Below are 16,975 nucleotides of genomic sequence, written 5' to 3'. Positions count from 1 at the left end.
AAACAACGCCATTTTATACAAGGACCTGAGCATCTACGATTTTGGTATCTGCGGGGCTCCTGGAACCAAGCCCACAAGGATACCGAGGGATGACTGTATTTGTAATATTAAAACCAGCTACTCCTTTCTGGGATCATCCTAAATTTGTCTCGATACGTTGTTTTTGTTTTGTTGTGCATGTATGTGTTGGGTTTATATTTTGCTACAGATGATTTGAGTAACAACATTAACAACCTTGACCTAACGTAAAAATCCACATCCAAGACGTGGGTAAGTTCTCCTCAAGCACACGTGGAACATTCAAAAGAGACCACATACCAGGACATAAAACAAGTTGAAATCATTACAAAAAGACAGTGTAAGACACAAAACTTTCCTGACTGCAGTAACATTGTTAGAAATAAAAAGTAAAATATTATTTTAAAATGCAACAGTATACATTTGTAAAATAAATACACATATCACTCATAGATGAAAGAAATATCAAAGAAAGTTAGAAAATATGTATGGATGAAAAATAACAAAAATACTACATATTAAATTTTTGAGAGACAGCAGAAGCAGTATATAGAGGACAATTGATAGCCGTAGATGCACATAATAGAGATAATTTTTAAAAGGTTGAAAAATAATAATTTAAGGCTATCACTAAATGCTTATGCCATTAAACTAATTAAATGGGTAGTTTAAAATCTACTTGCAAAAATACTAGCAGACTCAAAGTTTTATATGGATTACATCAATACATCAAAGTAGAGAGAATCCCAAAATTTTGCAAATCATTTAGAGAATAAATATGAAGGAATATTTTCAAAATAGCTGTTTTAAAATTTTTTCATGTGTCTCTTGTAAGAAAATTTGATGATCTGTGTCTGTTTTATATTCAATTTAACAACTGTTTGGATTCAACCTTTCGTGTTTCATCCATTTGTATACATTCGACAAGAGATATATTTGCATTTTTGTCCACTCCCTTATTTCATGGTTTCTCCTGACCTCAGTTAATAACAGTGTTTCATTTTCTACTCTCCTGACTGCTTTTGAATTGAGTGATTTATTTCATATTTTTTCCTTTCTAGTAATTCCATAGTCATTTATTGACTTTCAATTATTTTAGTAATCATCACTGAAATTTTGACATGTGTCTAAACACTCTCTAAAGGTAATAAGTCCTAAAGTGGCATTTTGGTGGGAAGATTTTTGCCTCTAAATTCTATTTTAATGGTCATAGGGAAATTATGTTAAGTCCATTTTAGAAAGTTATATTTTTCTAAGAATGTATTTATTGCAATAATTTGTCAATAATGCTTTTATTCTATTTTGTTTAATCTGCAGTTTATATAGTTATGCATCCATTTTATTATTGATATTGGCATTTCTCAATTTTTTTTCTCTTGGGTACGCTCTGTAGAGATTTGTCAATTTTATTAGTAGTTTTAAGAAGTTTGTTTTTATCTTTAGGCTTTCGGTTGTCCAATGTTTTCTGTTTCACTAATTACCCCTCGTATCTTGACTCCTCTTTCCTTCTTTGGGTTTGTTCTGTTGCTATTTCTCCAGCTTCTTCAGATAACCACTTAACTTTCTGCCTTTCCTCTTTCCTAATCAATTCACTTGAACACTCAGGTCACCCTCCATACGCCGTCTTAGATGTGTGCCCAGGTTTTGAAGGTGGCACTGTCACTGCTGTGCATCTCTCCCTCTGGTGCACACCTCGACCTGTCGTTGACACAACCAGCCACAGCGACCACCTTGAAACAGACGACCGGTGTCCTCTCCCTCCTCAGTCCCACCACGTTTCTCCAGCACATGTGGACCACGCTCCACTTCCTATGGGGCCACACAGACGCCAGCACGCCCCCTCATGGCTCTGTTGACGCTTCCACGGCTCCTACTCCCCAGGTGCTGCCCATGTGGACTTACCGCGCTGGCTCCTTTTGCCACATTCTGAACGTAGGTCAAGGGGCCTTCCCTCCTCTCATTACTCTGTCACACGGCTCTGCTTCCACAGTGCTGTGAAAATCTGAAAGGATCCTGCTTATTCTGTTTGTTGTTTGATTTCTGCCCAGAGCAGGTCTGCTCAGACAGGAGAAAAACTTTTTCTTTACTCATCTCTATTTACAGTACTTACTATGTGAGAGGAGTCCAACCAGTATTTGTTGACTGACTAAGTGAGTTAATGCCCAGGAGAGAGCAATGTAAAGACCATCACAGAGCCGTCTGCTGGAGGCAAGGGAGCTGAGTGGCCAGAGACAGTTCTGCCCCGAGGCTGCTCACCAACCTGACACCTCGTCTCTTACTCTGTAGTCAGTGAGTTGACTGGTCTCAGCGTTAAGTGGATGCTTGCTAATCTGTCACCAGACCTAGAAAAAGGAAATCCCCAGGATATCATCCCTGAACCAGAAGCGTGCTCACTCGGGAGTCGAGGGCCTCAGAGCATGGCGCAGGGCCTGGGGGCCATCCCTGAGCTGCAGAGCTCCCAGCCACATCTGCCCAAAGCTGAGGGTGCCCGAGGGAGCTGCAGAGCGAGCTGTGGGCACCCAGGCCTCAGTATAGCCTGGGAGACCTGGGCCGGCATCCGGTGGGGTGTGGGGCCAGCGGGCCTCCCGGGACAGGTGAGGGGGAATATTTGACTGGGCACCTGAGGGAGAGTCTATGCATTTACTTGTATTTACATGTTTTTCTATGTTTTTCATTTTCCACTTCAAATGCCAGAAAGTTCAAAAGTGAAAATTTCTTAGGCAAGGTTTTGTACCAAGCCCCTCATTGTGTGACTGGAGCTCTTTGCCCTTGCTTCCCTGGGTGCTCATTGTATTGCTTTGACCCTAAGTTAACTGAAATTCCTCTTAGGAGAGAGCAAGACCAAGAGAGGAGGTGAGAGCAGAAGGGAGGGGACACAGGAAGAGCGAGGGGCAGGGAGTCCCAAGCGGGGCCCAGGCCCGTGAGGTCCGTCCCCTGCTGCCATCCTGTTTGACTGTTACTCATTCACCTGCAGTGAGTTTTAGCATCTCCGTATTTTCCTGCTAAAATGGTCTCCCTCACACGTTTCACACTGCTATCTGCAGCATAGCTCAATTCGTCTCATTTTAATTCCCTTCTGTTGTGCAAGACCTTACCTCAAGAGCACGTTTCCTTACGTGTTGCGAGTTTTGAGGGTTTTCAGCTTGTTTCCACTAACAATTTTAGAACCTACTGAATTATGTATTGAAGTATTTGCCTTTGTCTCAGTGTAGTGTTATGTGAATGAGTCTGTTTTCCGGCCAACACGGGTGTGATGTTTCTGTCAGCCTAATTAAGGAACAGTGACAGCCTGCAGCTCCAGGCCGTGGCACACATCTGGGCCTGTAATCAGCTCACGGCCCTCTTGGTTTCCCACCGTCCTTTCCTGAAAGGAAGGTTCCGGTGAATATACGAGGTGGGCAACAGCATTCAGCGAACGTTTATTACAAGAACGAAATACACAGGATACACCTCGTTATTTATACTAATAATCACAAAGTAGTGAGTTACTATCTGGGTGAAAAGTACCACAAAACATTAAAATGTTTAAGTCTGATTATGTCTGTGTTACCAATACTTTAAATCTCAAATATCCGTCACCGACACAGTATACGTGCTATTGTAGGTGAATCGAACTTTAAAAAGCCACAACTTCACATTTTTATATTATTTCACAACTACTAAAACTCTTTTATACTGTGAGATTGGATTTGATTATTTATGAGTACAAAGAGCTTTATAATCCTTTTCTTAAACGGTGTGTTTAGCTGACTGTTCAAATGATAATTTTGGCTGTAGGTCAATATGTTTTGCTTCATAAAATTGGGGAACTTAGAAACGATACCTCATATCTACGGTTTGTTTGGCCTTCTCATGGTGTGTTAATTATCTGTTGTGTAAGTGTGTTGTGTAGAATCGTGTGATTGTGTCATACGTATAAGCGTATTTAGCAATAAAACCAAAGAAAACCGTCCTTTCCTTTTCTTTAGCCGTGTGGGTCTGAGTCTTCAAACCTTTCAACGTCGTGGCTGTTTCTACAGTTAACGTCACAGAGTCAGCGGGAGGGAGTCCTGTTGGAACGAAGCGTCTGACTGTTTTTTCTAAGAAAACAGATGGAGAGTAAACCCTAGCACACCGACTTGTTGATTCTGGAACCCGATGTGAGACGCTGGCCCCAAATGACCTCGGGGACTTTCAGGTGTCGCATCCCCCATCTTCCTCTGGCTCTTGATTTAGAAGCTGAGCACAGGGGACACGCGGTTCCTGTGGGGGTGGAAACAGAGAGGTGTTAGGGGGCTTGGGAGATGAGGAGCGTGCTGCTGAGAGAGTCTGGAACTGTAACGTGACACCACCACCTGGGGTGTCCGACCAGAAGGCCGGGGGCCCGAATTCCGGGGGCCCAGAATTCCGGTTCTCCAAGCTCCCAGGTGAGGCAGGTGAGCTCGTCCGAGGACCCACCATCAGGCTCCACACCGAGTCTGCGCCTCACTCTGACCCCCGCCAGTTCTGGGCTTCAGGAATCCCCTACTCTGAGGGACGCCCCAAATAACCCCAGGGGCTGCGGGTTCAGAGTTCTGGGAGGGTCTTGCTGCTCTGCGGGGTTGGAAGTAGCACCAGGTTTCAATTAAATCGAACAGCTCTTACTGATGACTCAGCATTTCATCTCTACGCAGGAACGTGGGACCCACAGTCCAGAAACTCCTGCCTCCCAGTGGGAAGTCCTGTTCTCAGGGAGAGCCACAGGCCAGGGCAGGAGCAGGCAGCCTGGGTGCTGAATGAGGCGTGTTCGAAGCGGCCTTGCTTCCCGTGCACGAGACGCTGGCGCTGCCACGATCAGAGATTTCTCCCTTAGCAGGCGGAAAGCAGCTGAGCCTCGAGGCCAGTTCACTTTAGTGCATATGAGAGAGGAGGGGATCTCATTTCGGGGAAGCTCCATGACCAAGATTTACGATGAGAAAGACCATGCACGTGTTGTTTGGGATATTGGTACTGAAGACTAGGAGGAGGGTGGGGCATTGCCAAATTTCGGGGGCCCTACGGATTTGATCCTGTGGAGAAAAAAGAACATTGATGACTGAAAGAATAAACCGACAGAGGAACTATGTGGCCGTCACTGGACTTGGAGACAGTGACAGTGAGAGTGACAGGGAAGGAGCAGGACTGAGCAACGCCGGGGAGATGGGGTGGGGAGAGGCTGCTCCAGAACTGACGGAAGTTGGTGACTTGAAGAAAACCTACGAAGGAAACAAAGGAAGAAGTCAAGGAAGGTTGCAAGCTTGGATCACAGAACACAGAAGCACGCGTGGTTGGAAAGCGCAGGATAAAGACGACAGTAGTGACGTCTTTAACACGTTCACCTGGGGCAAGCATGAACTGCTGCAGTCCAGCCTCTCTGTTCCATCTGCAGAGAGCGCAGCCCACACGTGGCGGCCGATCTGCGTGGAGCCGTGTGCTGAGACCCGTCTGCCCCGCTGTGACTCCCAGGGTCCTCCTCCTCCTCCTGTGTCGTCACAGATGTCGTCCTCGACATGTGACTTTCCCAGCTTGTCACCATGCACTAGAACTTGGGGTCCCTTCATCCAAAGAAACAAGCCAAAAAGACTGAAATCGCCAAATGGGGGAGGAGGATACGGAGAATGGACTGAATCACCAAGTTCTAACAGGAATTTTAGGGCAACATTTGATACTTGAAGGAAAAGTAAACGTAAGGTAAACTTCAAAAGTCCTATTCCATGTAGTACAGCAGCCCCGAGCCCTCGGTTTCCCTTTCCAGATTCAGTTACCAGAGGTCAGCTGTGGTCCAAAAGTATTAAACGGAAAATTCCAGAAAGAAACAATTCATAAGTTGTGAATTGCATGCGTCCTGAGAAGTGTGATGAAATCTCGTGCTGTCCCCTCCAGCCTGCCCAGGACGTGACTCCCCCTTCGTCCATCGGATCCACGCTGTGCTACCCGCCCGTTAGTCACTTAGTGGCCATCTCAGTTATCAGATGGACTGTCGTGGTATGGCAGTGCCTGTGTTCCAGGAACACTTCTTTTACCCAGTAACGGCCCCAAAGCGAAGAGCAGTGATGCTGGCAATTCAGACATGCCAAAGAGAATGATTGCTGTCAACCCCTTACTGTGCCTAATTTATGAATTAAACTAAGCCATAGGAGAGTGCGTGTAGGAAAAAACACCCTCTGTGGGTTTCCGTGCCATCTGTGGCTTCGGGCATCCACTGGGTTTTGCACCGTGTCCTCCGTGGACACATGGGGACGAATGAAGACGGTAAATCTATAGAACTCACCAGCAAGAGCCATTTGAAACGTGGCTTTGTTAACTTCAGAAGGGACCCTCCAAATCTTTTCAGTCGACGCAGTGACAGCATCCACGTGTTTCCACAACCTCATCCTCTGTGTTCCCATCCTGGTCAGAACACTGGCCTGGAACCCTCACTCAGACCAGCGCCGGCGTAGACGGGGAACATCTCTGTCGTGCAATTGAGAACCCCTGGTTCCTCGAGGACAGTCTGTCAAAGGGAAACCTCTGGTGCCACCTGCTGCCCCCATCCTGCATGACTCTGTACAGCTCTGAGGGAGAATAGGAAGTTTTGAAGCCAGTTAGTCACTGTAAGATGGAAAAAGCTCAAGTGTGTGCTGTATCACTTGTAAAGTGTGTTGCACACATTATCTTCTTGCTTCTTACACGCTCCCAGAAGATAAACAGGGCACAGATAGGTATTGTGGTGCCAAATAAGAAAACAAACTGGACTGAAGTAAGTGGGGACTTTACTCAAAAGTACTACTGCACTGGGGCCCATCCCGTTCCAGCACGGCCTGTCTTAGCTAATTACGTCCCTCCCCGACGACCTCGTTTCCAAATAAGGTCATATTCTGAGGACTCCAACACACGGATTTTAGTGGAATGCAGTTCAACCCACACCACGCAAGGAGAGCCCGACAGCCAGCACTGAGCGCAGCGCTGGGAAGGTCCGACCCCGAGACCCGGGAGTGTCTCCAGCCTGGGCAGCAGGGGCTGTTCTCTGGGGAGCGAGCGGGGCTGGACAGAACCGTGTGGGCAGCAGAGGAGCCTGACGGGCGGGAGGTCAGAGGACGTTTTACGTGGGGTCAGCCGTCCAGCAACACAGTGGGGCTGTGTTCACTCCAGGGCTCAGGGAGGGTGGGTTCAGGGTCTGGGAGGGAGAAGCCTGGTCAAGGGAGGTCCAGTCAGGTTACTGGGCATCTCATCCGGACTCGGCAGGGGCACAGATTCTTCAGTGCTTCTTCACGAGACGAGAGTGAACTCGGGGCCCTCACATGCTGGACTTCTCTGACAGGCCTGCGTGAGCTGGGCGGGTCCTGGGTACGCAGATCTCTTGTAAAATGACAAAAATTAGGAATATCTAATCTCAGGATTTTAAAAACCCTACTTTTTCCCTAAATAAAGAAGCCCTGTTTAATTAAGACATCAGCTCAGTGGGGAGCCTGGCCCTTCACTGACTGGTTGTCCCTGGGTCCTGGGGTCCTGGGTCCTGGGGTCCCGGGGTCCTGGGTCTATGACAACAGGGCAGTGGATCAGTCATAGTCTGGTCTGTGCACATCCTCGGAAGGTGGGGCTGATCCCGGGCTGACCCCAGACAACCTAGCCCTCCCTCCAGGCCAACCCGTCACCATCCACCACTGAAGCCACCGTCTCGGGTCTCACCCGTCAGCCCCTGGTGATGCTGTCATGTCACACTGATGGTTTTGTAGATCAATCATTGTAGAACATTGGAAATCTCATGTTCTCACTTTTCCTGCAGAGAATCAAAATAAGCCAACTGAGACATGATGGTAAATTGTGCGCCCGCCTCCTTACAAATCGCAGCAGAGCAGACAGGTGTCGAAGCTGATCTGGACCAGTGAGAGAGGGAAGAAGAGAAGAAGTGAACCTTTCAGAATTCGGCTCACAAAAGCATGGCCATTGTTGGAGAAGAAACAGATCGTGAGGGACAGTCATTAATATTTCCCATAAGGAATAACCACTCCTCTGTTTTAAATGCCTGTGACGAGATGTGAATGGAGATAATTGACTGAACCCCAAATCTCCCCCCTGGAACCAATAATAATAATTTGCCTCCAGCTGGTTCAGAGGGTCTTTGGACTTGGCTCTTCCACCCAAATAAGTTACACTGAGAGGCCGGCAGGCGCATGTGGGCTAGGACTCCACACGCGCCTGCTGGCGTCAGAGACTCGGCAGATCCTGATGAGGAAAACACAGAGGGGCATCGGCACCACCAGCCCCTCAGGGCGGCTCAGCACCAGGGCCCAGAATTTAGTCGGTGTCTGAAAACAACTTCTAGAACCTGGTTCTGCCTCCACCCCAGCACAGCCTCCAAGGGTCTCAGGACGGAATGAGCTCAAGCTCGAGCTCACCGAGCAGCTGGGAGAACGAGGTTTTGATTCTTCCTGTTTCACGTGTGAATTCATCCTATTTCTGTGGTCAGTCCTGTGTGTACTTTACTGACGGGTAGGTTAAAGTCGTGCCTCGGAAAATCACCCAAGGAAGACATTGCATACACTCACACATGCGCACACACACATGCACACTCTCACATTGCACACATACTATATGCACACTCACACATGTGCACACCTACACCCACACACGCACGTTTGCACATGCACGCACACGCATTCACTCGCACGTGCACACACACTTGCACACTCACTCACCCCCAGGCTGAGCACACGCTGACCTGTCCAGTGAGGTCCACTTTCCCTGTGCCTGGCTGGACGATGCTCCGGACACTCCAGGGGACAAGGGGCGTCACTCCCACCTCCATGGGGTTTGCACTCACGACAGCGTTCCGTTGACTAACACATCTACAACGTGATAAGGTCCGCACAGGGTTGTGGGGGGCACAGTGGGGAAGCCGACCAACATTTGGGTGGAACCAGGAAAAGTTCAGGAAAGGTAGCAAATCTGCAGGAACTCTGGAAACCCGGGTGCGGGCAAAGGACTTGCTGGCTGCAGGTTTAGCTCGACTCAGTACCTCTCCTTGGCCCAGCTCGTCCCTGCACAGGGTCAGGGACACAGACGAGAGGTGGGCTTTGCTCTCTCCCTGGAACACTTGTACCCCTGGTGGGAGGGACAGAAAAAGCAACGCCACAACCTGGGGACAAGAACCTTGAGGAGGGTCGAGAGTGGTCAGGCAGGAACCCCAGGAGAGGAAGTGAGTCTGCTGGGAGGAATGTGGAAGCCTCGGGAAAGGCGGACCTTGGACACGTCTCAAAGATATGTTGGAGCCCCGGCAGGGGGGTGAGGGGAAGGCGCCGCCTCCACAGTGACACGCTGAGTTAGAATTTCACTCAGTGCCTCAGAGCAAACATATCTCTCAACAGGGACCCAGGACTCACCCTTGATTCAGTCCAACAGAACTTCCCAGAGACTGGACCGTGCTGCTGATCAGTCCCGGGCGATTCCAGAATCCTCCTCATCTGTGATGCTCGGTGCCCCACGCGTGACAAACTCATCCTGATGTGGCCTCGATTGAACTTCAGCTCAGATACCAGACTTGTGAGTGTCCGCAGATGTGCTGGGGAGAAGGTTCCAGAAGTGAAGGCCGGCTCCCTCCATTCCACTTTTGGCCAAATTCGCTGAACCCACTGGCACCAAAAATAGTCATTGTTCTGGGGACATGGTTTCCTCGAGTCTTTCGAAGTTTGCCCTTCCCTCCCCTTAGCCGGCGCAGGGCCGACCTTGACATGAAGAAGCTTTCTTGATTGATGAGCTCTTTCAGATGAGAAAGGTCGGAGAAAACAACTGAAGCGGCATACAGCACCTGAGGAGGCGCAGGTGAACCACGCGGCCGGTTCACACACCTTACGTCTGTGGTCGGCGCTGTGGTGGGAGGGGCCGTGCGGCTGTTCAGTTACAGATGAGGAAGCTGAGTGGCCAGCGGCCGGCAGTGTGGGGCCCAGAACGCAGGTCTTCTGGGCGTGGACGCGGCTCAGAATTCGTTAGATGAGCCTGAGACGGGCCAGGTCCGGAGGCAGCAGCTAAGCAGGGAGCAGCGTTTCTCGGGCCTGGACGATGAACTGTAAGAGGAGGACACTTCTCCCTCTGCCCACTCAGGTCCACTGAGCTTAACCGAGAGCAATGTGCCCAAAAGGCGGAAGTTTCGGTTCCTGAATTCTATCAGTTACTGAGGATCAGGGCAAAGACAAGCCTTTCGAGGCGTGAAATAGGTTAGAGGTTATCACGAAAATGGAGTCAGTGTCAGAAAAGTCAAGGTTTTATTCCAGTCTCGACTTCCAACCGAGGCAGACCCAGATTTGGGGGACCAGACCCAACACCCCTGCAGACCCCTCTTCAGAAGAACACGAAGCAGTGACTCACGGTTGCCCACGGGGCCCCGTGGAGGCCAGGCAGTGAGACCTGGGGCCTCGCTCCTCTGTTCCAGGAGAGCCGTCCGTGCTGATGAGAGACGGTGCAGTCAGATGACAAACAGCCTTTGACCTTGAACACAAATGGTTCAGTTCCAAGCGAGGAGACGCAAAACCTTTCCTGAGAGGGACAGAGGGACGTGGAGCAGGGGACGGTGCTGGGCGCGGCCAGAGAATTCACAGGAGACACTGTGCTCCCGGGCTCCCGACAGGCCAGCCGCAGCCACTCCTGCACCATCTGGGCCTCGGATCTGCAGGTGCTGCACCAGGGTCTCCTGTCCTGGGGGGTCGCCAGCTCCTCCACTGCAGAGTCCCTGCGCGAGACCCTGCGCGACCTCGGAGGCCACTTGTCTGTAACTCAGGAGGACGCGGACTCCCCTGGGGCAGCAGGAAACAGCAGTTCCTTGGCTCCGACCCCGGATGAGCCAAGGTCACTTTCCTGGGAGGCCGGTGTGCCGAGTCCCTTTGGGGGCATCACGGCGGATCCCAGTGACTCCCGCTCAGAAGGGCTGTGCAGTCCTGTGGCGATGCTCTCAGGGGCGAGCCCCTGTGGCCGCACAGCCCCGGGTGGACAGAGGCAGCCCCGGGAAGACAGAGGCTCTGTTCTTCCTCACACCTTAAAATCAACAAACTCCCCATTTATGTCACCAGATGGACCACAAAACCTTGCCTTTTCCCTTTATCCGGATTAAATGTGCCCCTACCTCCCCACGAGGCCGTCACTGACATCACTCCTGGGGTTGAGATTCGGGAAACAGATGAAGCTTTAACACTCGGCAGCACTGGAGGTTTCAGGGACCCTGAGGGCAGAGGCGCCTTAGAAGCGTGCACCGGCCTCAGGGCCAAGGGGAGCTGTGTCTACTGGCCTGGGCGTGGTCACACCAGGGCTGGAAGGGTGTGGAGCAACTTCAATTTTATTTCACACAATTAGGGATAAACTATGGCTTTGCCTGTCGTCTTCCATTATAGGGTTAGACCGGGGTTTATTTTTGTGTGTGGTTTGTATAAAAGTGCGTTTAAATATGTCGTTTTCAAGCCTGATTTTACAGGAATAGGAGTGAACGTTTGCCAGTCCCGGTGGCGAATGCTGAGCCTGGGCTCACGGGCTGATCGGGTCTAGCTGGGGAGTTCTTGGGTCCCCATGTCAACAATGAGTGACCGACATTCATGCTATTTGGGGCAAGTCACCAAAAATGTGCTGATAGGAATCTCTGCAGTTTCAATGATGAAATTAGGAAAACGGCTCAATGTGCTTTTTTTACCCCACTAAACATCTTTTCTTTAAATTTCTCACACACTGGCTCTCTTTTTCCCCTAGCAAATACAGTTCTGGTTGTCTTGTTCCTCTGTCTCCACTAGCCTGCAGCCTCTGGTGGCCTTGTGGAGACGCAGCCTCGGTTTCCTCTGTCTGGGGAGTGTCTTGGTTTGGTACTGCACTTTGTAATCAGGAAACATGTAATTGTAGAGAGAACGAGTAGATAAATTAAATGTATGAACTGATAAATGAAATAAAACAAATTTAATTTATATCTCCGATTCTGACACCAGATTGCACTGGGTGGAGCTTTCCCACCACCAAGCAGTTGCCAGCACCAGCTGAGTGTCCTTTGGTTCAACTGCATGCTGGCACCGTCTGCCCAGAGACAGCGTCAGCATGGCCCAGCCCAGACGCTGACCCCACTTTAGGCGCCGGCCACAAGTCCAGGTGCTCACCAGTGCTTGCGATCGACCCCTCCTTGGGGTCAGTCCTTGCACTGGGGCAGCTCACAGAACTCAGAGAATCATTTCACTCCCTCGATCACGGACGTATCATACAAGGACATAACTCAGGACCCTTGCCCACTGGTGATTAACTCAGTGCCCAGCTCCCTCTCACCCCAGAGGTCAGGGACTCAAATCTCCAGCCCTCAGGTCTCTGGGCTTGTTCCCCTTCCCCGGACCAGCCGCCTTCTGGGGTGGGGTCAGCTCACCTCATCAGCATAACAAGACGCTCTGAGCCCTCAGCCTTAGCCACTGCCCAGGGTTTTCCAAGCTCTGCGCCAGGAGAGGCGGCAAAGACCAAATATATGTTCCTTATTATAAATCACGATATCACAATATTACACCAGGCTCCTTGCAGTTTTAAAGATAATTACAACTGGAAATGTTTTACTGTTATACATGCATTTTTATATATTATATATTTATATATATTTCACAAATGTGATTTTACCAAGAGAAGAAACAACCTGCTGAGCTCACAATTGTCTGTGCATGTGCATCTTCTCCACGACACCGACAGGGGCACCTTTGCAGAGGGCACTGCAGAGCCGCGGTGGCGGGACCCCAGGCCTCATGCTCAGCCTCTTCTTGCTGAGGGTGCACGCCCCCTCACATCCAGGGGCTCCCACGCTAGTTCTGCCATATGAAACCCAGTCAGAAACAACAGTACCACCAGGCCCGTCCCTAAGACTTCCCACAGACGCCACTGTTCTCGCTCTCTGCTCACCCCACTGTCTGGAGGCAGATGATGGTAGACGCTGGATGCAAGGAGCCTGCGACAGCCTCCCGTGAGCCGGCAGGGCTGTGACGGCAGCACCACGCTGTCGGTCTGTCGGAGTGGCCAGGTCCACCCGCTGGGCTCACGGCAACGTGAGCTGTCCCACCAACACTCATCACAATGGAGGGAGGTGGACTGAGTGGCTTCACTTTGCAATTAACTCCACAAAGAAGGAAAACACTGCTCAGGAAGTTAAGGGAACTTTCTCTGGCCGTGACGCTTGTAGGCATTGATGCCAAGACCTCCACACTGAACGTGAGTGACCACTAACAACTGAAGTGCCCAGAGCCCGCAGCATTTGCATTTTATTCATAATTTGTAAGGACATTAAGACAGTTCTCTTCATAGAACAGATGTGAGCTACAGCCTGTAAGTGTGGGAAATAATCTCGTCCCAAATTTTTCACAGATGGACTCTGATTTCTTAGAATAACGGCTCCTCCTTTCTACAAAGAAGCCGCTGCCCCCTGAGCAATCCCTCCAGGCTCACATTAGTCTCATAAAAAAGGTCTGAAAAAGTGAAATTCTCCAGGTTCCCCACCAGCATACCCCTTAAATATACCAAAACACAATTCACATTTAAGCGACTAGAATATTTTTCTCTTTATGGAAAATTTAGCAAATAGAATAAAATACCCCTGCTTTTCACACAGATTTGCTAACTGTAACTGGGGTATTCTTTCCTAATACAGATCGGGCAAAAAGAACTTAAGAAAGAGGGGATCCGAGCTCACCTGGGGCCCAGGCACTTCAGCAAACAGGCAGCCACAGATGAGCTCAGATTCCGGCCCGCCCGCGTCTGGGGACCTGCCAACACCACGGGGGGGGGCCCGAGCTTCCCCCAGGTGGGTCTCGGTCTGCGCGGTTCTCGCTTCCTGGCAACCTTTTGCCCACATCAATGAGGTAATATTTTCAACGTGACTCCGAAATGCACCTTTAATGAACTAAGTGCAACACACCTGCAGACGACTGGAGTAACTCGTAGCTTTAGGCGCAATCCTGAGCTCTCAAAAACCACGCGGCTGTTAGGCGATCAATACCGCCGTCATTTTGCATTCCCGAAATACGGGCTGTGTGCCAAGCACATCTGTCTTTGTAGAAAGAAAATCATTTTTTTCCAACTTTCATGCCACTGTGTCTGCCGGATAGCCTTTGGAATTTCTACTTCAGTGCAAACGTGAGTTGTTTTTTATGTTTTTGCTGCAGACTTTGTGCTTCTGTGGAACCATCCAAGAACAAACTGGAAGAGCTGCCTTAATTCTCCAGCAGAGATTTACTGGGCAGCATTCCAGGTGCCAAGCGAGGACGGAAACAAGCACGCGAGCCATGGATCCCAAAGCAATCAACAGTACTTCTTTATTACTTGACTTTTCGGTATGACCTGATTTCCACCATTACAGAAATCATTATCTGGTTAGAAAGACAATTTATCATCATTTAAAGAGATGGTTAAAACCAGAATAACGTGTGCTACCATTTGTTAAGTAATGCCAGTATGCCAGACCCCAAACAAGAAGTACGTTTTCCATGACTTTCGATGATTTTTACCCACACTGTGGGTGGCATTAGCCCTTCCTTTTTCCAACTGAAACTGAGACTCGGAGGTTGAGCATTTTACCAAATTTCAAAAAAGCAAACAGAGCCACGATACAGAACTAGGTTCTCACACATTCTCTTTCTACTACACGGCCATGGATGAAATCCTGAAAGACGGGGCTGAAGGATTTACCTCTGTTCACTACGGGCAGAAAGGCTGGGACCCAGGGTGGGGACGGTGACAATGTCACGATCGGCAATGCACACGCAGCCAGAGCGAAATCGCCCTTTGCCATTTTCAGGCACCGAGAGCTGGGCCGTTCGCTGTCACAGAGCCACCAAGCGTGCAGCCCACTGAGCAGCAGCAGCTCGTTCTGGACCATCGCCGAGGAGGGCGCATAAGTTCCGGCTGGATGAGAAAGCTCGGGCCAGAGCAGGGGGTCAGGAGCTGGGCACCATATGAGGACAGTCAGCTGAGCTGTTGACCCCCATAAAGTCGGGGTCAGAAGCCAGATTGCAGCAAGCTGGATACATATGTCTCAATAAATTGGATTCTTTCAAAAACTTTAAAGTGAAAACAGAACATGCAGATCACTCATAGTCGGTAGACTTTTGGCCATTTCTAGAAAGAAGAGTCTGCACAGCAAAAGCATGGAAGACCAGAGAATGTCGGTGCCCCACACAGCAGCGGCCAGCTGCTCCAGTGTCGAGTGCCTGTCACACGCTGGGCATCGAGGCCACAGGTGCCCGGCAGCGCCCCTACCGCAGACGACCTGACAGTGACCAGCCAGGCCCCTCCTTGCGCCAGACCCTGAGACGAGGGCCCTAGGGGACAGCAGAGCCGGCCCCCTGGAGAGGCTCTGCAGCCCTGCAGCCAGAGCCCCTCACGAAGACTGAGTGTCGACTTGCCGCGACAGCAGGTGACACCTGTGGCCCTGAAGGTCGGCAGTGGGCCGAGCCCGTGCTGAGGGTGGACGGCGTCGCCTCGTCAATCCTGGAGCAGCCAGGCGGGGGGCCATGTCCCAGCCCCCAGGTGCATGCCAGGAGGGATGGAGCGCTTTCCTCCTCTGTGGCGTTCCCCAGCTGCCCACTGGCAGGGTGAAGCCAGGCCTCCTGCCCAGACCCTGACCTCGGCACGGGTGTACCCCCTGCACAGTCCGCCTCCGGCTCTGACGGCCGGACAGCAGCGTGAACGAGTCTGTGCTTGTGACCCACGGCCGTCCCAGGCTGGCGCCTAGGAAGCCTGTCTTCTGGGGACGCGTCTGCTGAGACGATGGAAACCATTTCCCGGCTCTGCTTATCGCCGAATCCCATTTGCAAAAAGTTTCCATCGTCCGTTTCTTGATACCAAATCTCAGGAAACCGAGTAAGTATTCAGTTTTCTGTCTTCTCAGCAGATGCAACAAAACCAACAGCAGCTGTACCAGAAATCTGGGGACTGATTTTCTGGACTGGATTCCGAAATATTTGCAACTGGGGACTGGGTGTTGCCAGACATGGCCCATAGAGTGAGTCAATTATCAGCCATGATGACCTAAATCGACTCCGTGTGACAGCTCGTGCAGGCTGCTCCGGGGCAAACTCCCAGTTAGCGCCATCACCTAGGACCCTGGTGGGTGTGGCCCCTCAGCGGCTCCATCATCCCCTCCCTCTGGTTCCAAAGGGACAGTGCGAGCCCGTCGGTGCCGAAGAAGCTCGCTGTCTCTGGACATGAGCTGCTCTCCCCTTGAAAGCCGCTGCTTCCCCACCCCGCTGGCCTCACCCCCCTGCCTGAGAGCACCTGCCTTTAGCATCTACAGAAATCTACTGGGTCAAAATAAATAATGAGCCGTTCTCTCACTTCAGAGCAGTCACTTCGGACGTCCAGCAGACGCTGGGCCCATAGGACTCCGCAGGCCTTCCCGACATGGACTCACACTCCAGGGTGGGAACAGCAAGACGTGATGCCACAGGCGGGGCCAAGATCTCAGGGCTGAGACCCCGAGTTCTCCGTGTGGCGGCTGGGACGGGGAGGTTTTCTCTGCGTGTGGAAGGCAGACTCTGCAGTCTGTTACTGCTTGTTTAGGAATCACAGGGAAGAAACAGAGCTGGATGTGGTTATAATGTCTAAGGGGCGACGAGTTGGCTAACAACTGTTCTGCTGCAAACCACGGTTTACTTGCCTTTCAGTGGCTTTTTTCAGAGTTGACTTTGGCAGAAATACACTAAAAATGCTTGACAGCAGTATGCAAAAAACCCCTGAAATCAGAAACATTTTCAAGGAAATTGCCATTAATTTTCCAAAAAGCAAACCAAATACAATGATATTTATGATCTCTACTTCAATCAAAGAGGGTTCAGGGGTGGGCAGGATTCTGACCTGGCCCCAGGGCCCCACCCAGCGTCCACTCCCCACATGTCCCCATCCGGGTGAGGGCGTCTCTCAGGAGTGGGTTACGTGAGGTACAAAGGGGTTTGCAGATTTGAGGAAGGCCCCTGATCAGGAGCTGTGAGTT

General features: G+C 50.6%; 1 long non-coding RNA gene across 1 annotated transcript; it reads right to left on the bottom strand.

Annotated features, from left to right (window-relative positions):
* Window positions 1-3,645: 3,645 nt before the first annotated feature.
* Window positions 3,646-7,351, bottom strand: LOC139075481 (uncharacterized). Its single transcript, XR_011525852.1, has 4 exons — window positions 6,287-7,351; window positions 5,355-5,570; window positions 4,642-5,231; window positions 3,646-4,260 (listed from the first exon to the last, which is right to left on the bottom strand). It is a non-coding gene; the product is annotated as an uncharacterized lncRNA (long non-coding RNA).
* Between the last annotated feature and the right edge of the window lie 9,624 nt (window positions 7,352-16,975).

This window comes from Equus przewalskii, chromosome 14 (genome assembly GCF_037783145.1).
Source record: "Equus przewalskii isolate Varuska chromosome 14, EquPr2, whole genome shotgun sequence".
NCBI classification, from domain to species: Eukaryota; Metazoa; Chordata; class Mammalia; order Perissodactyla; family Equidae; genus Equus; species Equus przewalskii.
This window is presented reverse-complemented; position numbering and strand designations above follow the sequence as displayed.